The sequence below is a fragment of the Zophobas morio genome, unplaced genomic scaffold (genome assembly GCF_036711695.1).
Source record: "Zophobas morio isolate AGI-343-1 ecotype UQ-CSIRO unplaced genomic scaffold, CSIRO_AGI_Zmor_V1 ptg000044l, whole genome shotgun sequence".
NCBI lineage: Eukaryota > Metazoa > Arthropoda > Insecta > Coleoptera > Tenebrionidae > Zophobas > Zophobas morio.
This window is the reverse complement of record NW_026972149.1, coordinates 999,363-1,007,232: the sequence shown is the minus strand read 5'-3', so window position 1 is coordinate 1,007,232 and position 7,870 is coordinate 999,363. Positions and strand designations below refer to the sequence as shown.

The 7,870-nt window shown below is 34.3% G+C and overlaps 1 protein-coding gene across 1 annotated transcript in view; it reads left to right on the top strand.

The window, feature by feature from the left end:
* Positions 1-1,874: 1,874 nt before the first annotated feature.
* Positions 1,875-7,870, top strand: part of LOC135141407 (Kv channel-interacting protein 4-like) — a 102,801-nt gene continuing 96,805 nt past the window's right edge. The window contains exon 1 of the mRNA XM_064072476.1: positions 1,875-1,969. The gene's annotated coding sequence lies outside the window, so the exon portion shown is untranslated. The remainder of the gene's footprint in view (positions 1,970-7,870) is intronic.

The window sequence follows — 7,870 nt, the reverse complement described above, 5'->3', positions numbered from 1 at the left end:
CAAATCTGTATTACACCGAACGATTTCCATATCCCGTTAGTTTTATCCCTGAAATCGCAACGGAAACTACAAATCGTGTTGATATTATTCAAATAGCTTTGAACCAGGGGTAAGCTTCCGGTTAAAATTAAGAAAAGCTTCACGTTTCGTTAGCAAATTGCGAATTCATGAGCCGTATCATTTATAAAATGTTCCAATCCAAACCAGAAGCCGGTTTATGTCAGTTTTGCGAATAATATATTTTTATGCCTGTTTTTTCGAGGATCGATTATTCACACTTTGCACCTCTGAGTTCAGAATGGAATTTTTGACGGCCACCAAAAACAAATTTGTTTATCATTTTTAAATGCCGGGAATTATGACGGCGATAGGGTGGGAATCGTAACTGGAATTTCCAGTTTAAAACCGGAAAAACCACCGTATAAGGATCCTCAATTGTTCACATTTTTTTTAATCCGAGTTATAAAAATTAATATATGCGTGGTACGTGTTTTCAAGGATAATTGTCCAATATTTAATTAAATTAAACCCAGCTGCTTTTGTGTGCAAAGTATATACAACAAGTGCACTTGAGTAAATTTTAATTTAATAATGTCTTCCGATGACGTCATTCCTTTTCTGAACGAGATGAAGTGTTTAAGAAGTCGGTGTGGATGTTACAACTTTTTTTGATACAGCTGTGTATACAAATTTGAAAGTAAATTATTATAGTCAAAATCTTAAAATAATCAAAATTTTTCTGCTCATCGCGAACACAAATTTAATGACGCCGTTTAAAAATTTTGCAACTCTTATATTCCCCAAGGATCAGTGGTGGGTCCGCTGTTGTATCTTTGTATACTTTTGATCTGCCTAATAAAGTTAAACGTGCTTCATTTTATTCTTAATTTCTTGAATAATGATCTAAACTCTACTGTCCATCCAGTTTACTTTTAACCATATGTAAATTTTAACAAAAACTTGTACAAGTTTCTAGTGTAATTAACAATTTGGGGATTCTATGCAAAATTACAATAATTTGTATTTAATTACTTAATGCTTATTATGTCATTTATTTCTGTTTCTTTTCTTTTTATTTCCCGAGGGTAAGCTAAAGAGGACGTCACGCGTCGCCGTCTGTGTTGATTTTTATTAGACACGATCTCCGAAACTACTGGAGCGATTGTTGTCGACTTTTCTGTGGGTGTTAGGAATAACGTGTGGATGGTAAAATGTGTAGTAAATGTTATTTATATTTTATATATTTTTATTTCCCTAGCGTAAGCTAAGGAAGTCTAGTAAGATGAATTTTCAACAAACCCTTGTTAGTTCATTTGGTTTATTATTGTTATGGGTCCATTTGTCAACAGCTTATTATTTTGATTTATACCCCTATAATTTTTTATGATAGCCCCTTAATATTAATATACAAAAAAAATAATAATAACAAAATACGATTTGTTAAAAATTATGCATTAAAGTTGTTTAAATAATTTTAGAAAAAAAAATGTGATTTAATGACCCTTTGTAAAAATATATGTTGCTTTTGATATTACTGTCACGTATTATTCAACGTGTCATTAAATATGGCTTTTACGGCACTCCGATATATCAACTAATAAAGGAGTTACGGCCTGAGAAATCTGGAACACCCGGTGTACACTTTTTTTTTTCTTGGCGTAATTCTTGCATACTTGGTATCTATACCCCATCAATGTTCCCCAGAGCCGGCTCAGTCCCTTAAAATGTTTATAAATCAGCGCGCTTTTATCGCAGTGCGTTGCCAGGAGGAGAGGGAGAGTGAATTATAATCCGGTCCTGTGGCTGATAGACCGGCGTGGTGCAACACTGGGGGAGTTGCGACGCCTGCAGTATTCACGTGTCTCCGCCGCCGAGCTCACTCCTGCCTTCGTCCTGCCAGCACCCGAACGCGCGCGACTGCAACTTCCAAGCTTTCAAACTCCAACAAGTGCGTGTGCACCAATAAACGGTATGTGGATTTTTATGTCACACACACATACACACCTTCACGGGGAACCCCAAATTTCAAAACTCCCGCAAATCTAAATTTTTTTTAACTTAGCGCAAAACGTGTGCGACAGATAAACGCGCAATCAAAAGCTTTATTGGCACTTTAATCTTACGGACTCGCGAAACACATGTGATTCCCCTTTCGACTTTATTACTTTTGTATTTTACTATTTTTACTGCTCTGGCGGGTTGATGACCACGAATTGCGTTTTATGCGAAGCCGTGACTTTGTGATTTTTTTTATTTAATTCGATTTTGCTGATAAAGCAGGGATGAAATGTTATCATTGTTATAGCTTTTATGGACGCAGGGTTGATCAGGATAAGGTTAACTTTTCGCATCAAACTTTTCTTAGATACATTTTTTTTTCGGATATTTGCATTTACTGGAGCAAGGAAAAGTCAATATTTTATTGTTTTTCTTTGAAATAGTAAGAGTTTGCGACAAAGTGTACCTGTCTCTGATGATTGCAAAAATATTCGAATAGCGCGAATCGCTTAAAGTGAGATATTTTTTTCGTAACGGGAAATAACCGGATTTTTCAAGCCAAATAGTTTCGGGTTATTTCCTGCTGTGATCACACTCTTTTATTGAAAAAACGATAGATTTTACATATACGAAACGCAAGCTTACTACACAGTGTGCACGAATTTTTAATTTTGAAAAAATATTAGTTAATAGCGCTATTTATTTCTGGTTAGCAACAATGTTAAAACATTGTTAAAATCTAAATATATATTATAATATGATACAGTTTTTTAATACACAGGTGTCCCAGAAAAACTACGCGCTTTATGGATAGAAATATTGAAATTTTGTAAACGCCATTGTGTTTAAGGGGAAGTTTAATTTAGTACATGCAAATATGCGGCGTATAATTTTTTAAAGGATTTTGAATACACCAAAGTATTTTATATCACTTTAACAGTAATTTAATCATTTGTAATTAAAAGAAAAAAAACGTGAGGTGTCGTGGGACACCCGTATAGAACGAAGTACCTTATGCTTGTATACAATTTATGAAATAATACAATAAATTAAATGAAGGAATGATAATCAAATTGTAGTCATACTTTTTTTATTTAGTATGTCTCTCACTACATTTTTTACTAATTTTTGTAGTTGTATTTAGAAACAGAAAATAGAAAGTGTTCAGGAGTAATAGCAATTACATATGTCGATGTCAGGCTGTTACGGACGGCAACTTGGATGTACTAAATTAAGCTTCTCTTTTCAAGCTAAAAGCAATGGTGTTTACAGAGTTTTAATATGTCTATTCGTTCTCAAAATATAAGGCCGCGGAGTTTTATCTGGGACACCTGTATATTAAGAAACGTAATTCTAATTAAGAATGCTTGGAATAATTTATGATCGATTCCTGGATTCTTCTAGATTTTAGAAATGTAATTTTTATAGTTTGTTTCCAAAAATATTCGCAATTTTCAGTAACTTTGTCAAATTTTGAATTTTATTGTTTGGAAGGTAACGAAGATGTCAATTATTATAGACATTGATTGATTAATTTTAAATGACTGTTGAATTTTACGTAAATGTTGTCTTTTATAGCTTCCAAACATTGTATGACGTCATCGCAAACTTTTGTTAAGTAAACCTAGTTTAAACGTGCCTAACTGCCTAGTAACATATTTCTTTATCTCTCTTTTGTTCCTCCCAGAATTTTTTTGTGTTCCAAAAAAAGGCGAACTGGAGTAGACGATGGAAATACTTCGTAGTCTAACTAATTTCAAATTTTCAAAAAATTTTCCTTAACTTTTCTTTATCCAAATTATCGAGTCATGGCTACATTTCTCAACATTGGGTTTTGGAAAATCATTTATGCCTAATTTTTGTACGGAATTTAATTGTCCATCTGGAAAACTATGTTTTTGTCAACGAAACGATGGCAGCATCTTCATGCGGATTTCTGCTTTAAATATTATATGGATTATGTCATGCGATCCTCATTTATAAAAAATGCGTCGTATTTCATAGATAATGATTACGTTCTCCTTAACCACCGAAAACGACAACGGTGAGCTCTAGAATTGCATGGAATTTTAGATCGACCTTCGCCGAGATCCAGATCTTATATATTGGGTATAATAATCCTAATTTCGTTCCATCCCCTGTTCCGATAAGACTTAATTTTTTGGCAATAAAAGTGAAAAATGGCGGTGTATTACACTAATCTGGCACACCGCTTAAACACTCCAGACAATTGTTTTGCGATATTATATTTTTTTGAAGTTGTAATTCATGTATGCGCCACCTTCCCACCACATTTGAATATAAATATTGCAGAGGGATGACGTTGTATCCCGAATAAGGGATTCTCTGTAGAAGACCGAGACTTTTTAAGAGTGCTTTATTCAACCCGTCCAGGAGGCAATGCTTTATTCATTACAATTTTTATTTAGAGGAGAGCGTACGACCGGACTCTGAATCTAGCTTAGGGAACACGTATTTCTAGCAGTGAAAAAATATGTAAAATTATTTAGGCATTTCTAATTTGGTTGCGTTTGCAAGGCGAAGAAAGTTCGGCGTAAATACTTACAACAAATTACAAATTTTTTATATTTTACAGAAATGATTTTGGATAAAAGAAACACCGTTACGACTGTTTCTTCGGGAAAAGAATCGCCGCCATAAAAAGAGATAGCGCATATATTTCTTTGTACTTGAATCTGGTTGATTCTATTTCAGGTATATCCACATTTACCTATTCAATAGAGAACCGAAAGGCGAAAGACGTTTTAAAATAAATACATGTCTCACCACCCTTTCGGTGTTGACGATCTTATTAAGGCAGCGAACATTCGATAGATGCCGTAAAACTGGGAACTTTATTAGTAAATTAAGAATCAATCACAAAGTGACAATCAGGCTTTAGTTCGATCGTACATCTATAACGTTTTTTTAAGTTTAGTCCATCACAGTAATGAATCACTTTATTAGCAATCTATTGATAGTTTTTCCACGTCATATGCATATATAATTTTGTACTTAACAGAGCAAACATGCATTTTCGTGTTCCATGAGCTACTAAATGCCGAGAAAATATGAACTTAGACATTCGTCAAAATAAATCTATTAAATACTTCATTTGGCTGTTTCTTGAGTGGTAAAATTCGATTTTTATTGTTCAGTTTTCTATTCCACTTGATTTATTGCTGGAAAATTAAAAACAAAGAGAGCGGAAAAAATTTCAAGCTTTTTTAGCTTTGTCGAGATATATGAGTGAAGACTATGTTGTAATCATGTTCAGTTGGCAGGGAAAACGGTTTCAAGTTAAATCACGTTAAGAGAGAATGTTGAAACGTAGCTCTAATTGCAAAAGTGGGAAATTTTAAAAGGTGGTGGTTTTTTGCGCATATATGGAGTAAACATGTTGCAGGGAGTTTCGCAGTGGTTGAACAATTAGGATAAATCCCTTATTATCGTTATCTGCAGTCGGTATCATAGATTTTATGTACTCCAATTATTTCATAATTGTCTAGTTTAGCCAGAGTTGTAACGAGCTCAATTAATTGTAAGATCAACCCAATTTCTTCTATGGCTGGTTGTGCATTCAATCCAGGCCTTTACTGTTATTACTGTTAGATCGTCTGATAAACAAAGCATCTGTGCTGTTTCTACGAAGAACATAATCTCACTTTTATTACGTTTAATGCTTCAACGTAAAACCTAAACTTAAACTAAAAAAGCATAGCGCAATTTTATTTATTTACATAATGCTTTTTACTTCCAAACTTAAGCTACTTCGGTCTGTCTGTCTGTCGCTTGCCGCGTGTGTCGAATTTTATTACACCAATTGTTCTCAAATTTTAGATGTGTGTTAGGAATATAATATAATATAATCCACCAACAATGCGATCGAAAAGAGTCACCATTGTATAAAATTTTACAATTTAACTTTGAAACTCCCTCGACGAAATATTAAAACGAAATAATCACCAATTTGATTAGCGTTTTTAGGTCCTTTACTTTATTTTCTTTTCTTTCAACTTTTTACAACTTGTCTTTCCAAAATGAACCATGTCCAATGGGCGAAGATGATTGGGGAGGTATCGTATTAGTGAACGCCCGACCTGGATCAGAGTTGAGGTTCTCGGTGCTGACGTACTGTGATTAACATGATCGGACTGTTTCCTAATTTGGACAATTATTGATTCATTTAAAAGTAAAAATCATTATAATTATTCAACAGATATTAGAATTTTGGGTGCTATTTCGGGAATTGGGTTAAGTAGTGCGTTTCATTGATTTCTGAATTTGTATATTAACAGATCCGTTGATTAACAATATCATTCGCCCTATTTGCTTTTAATTAGTCGTTTTTTCGAATGAGTTTCCCACAGTTCTAATATGTTTCCGTGAAATGTGGGGCGCGTCGAGCACTGCGGTGCGGGCTAATAAAATGTGAGCCTGAAATTCTGTATCTTGCTCATTTCATTAAAGATACGGCACTGAAACAATTGAGTTACTTTTATAGCTCCATTCTACACCAAATATTCAAAATATACTATCTTAATAAAAATTAATTAACTTTACTTTTGTTGAGAAAGGTGGCGGGTTTTGCGGATCCGGCATTGCACTTTAGACAATCGTTATATTAAGGACCGTCATTATTACTTAATTAATGATATCATCCCCAAAGTTGAAACAATGTAATTTTGGGTAATGTAGAGCAACAAGGGCGCTCCGTTCAGCTGTGTTTATAAAGTCGGGATTTTAGGACTTACTCCTTAGCAAAAATGAAACGTTTGTAAAACTCAAATACGCGCCTTTTGTGTGTTTGCTTTGAAATATTTAAACAGGCCCTTTACAAGAGAAAGTATCTTGTTGGCGATTTTTTTTTCAGTACTTGGGTCGGTAAACAAACGCGAATTAATCTGTTTAAAAGGGCCATTCACACTTAAAACGTAATAACAAGAAGTTAAGAGAAAATAATGGTGTGTTTGAAGTCGTCTTTGAATTCATTCGTGTGATTAAATTATATCAATTATCCGGTAATTCAAAGACGCTAAACTGATTAATGGAAACAAGTAAATCAAGAAAATAATATAAATTTCTGTTAACAGAGCTAATGAGAAAATAAAAGACAGTTGCCCCTGCAACAATTGATATTGCGAGTTCTTTTGTCTTTGTGTACGTATAATGAACCCATTTCTTAATAGTCACACAAAAAACGTAGTCTAACCACGTATTTCGACTGTGCTTTTACCGCCGGGGCCTAACAAAGAAACCATAATTAATAATAGAATCAGTGAAACTATTCTCTAGGGCAGCGAGTAATTTCCCACAGCCACTTGCATTTAACCCGGAAAGGGAGGAGTTGAAAGAGTAATTGTCCGATTTGGGCGAACGACGTTCGCACCGCAATTCTTTCGACCGAAAATTCGTTAATTCGAGCAAAGTGAGTCGAAACGGTTAGAAACTATGAACTCAGAATCGTGCGAGCTCAGAACGAGGGTCCATTCATCTAACACCACTAGCCGCGAAAACACTTCACTTACATTTTGTAACATTCCATATTTCATCCCATATTTTCTCATCATATACAATAGAGATGTACTACTTTAACAAGATTCTCTTGCTTGTGTGTTTGTTTCAGCCAAAACAGGCATTTTCGTGCTTTTACGGTTGCAGTATTTCACCGAGATGCTCTCATTATGAGTCGCGCTAACACGAGAATTTTCTGGTCTCACTAACATTGACAGTTTTTTGTTTCCCAGAAATGCTTTCTCTGCGTTCTGAGTATCAAATGTGACTGTTTCTGTGAAATAATTCGTGCAAAATGCAAAATATGCTTTGTTTTCGACAAGTCACTTTTATACTTTTTTATTTATGACGAAGAGTC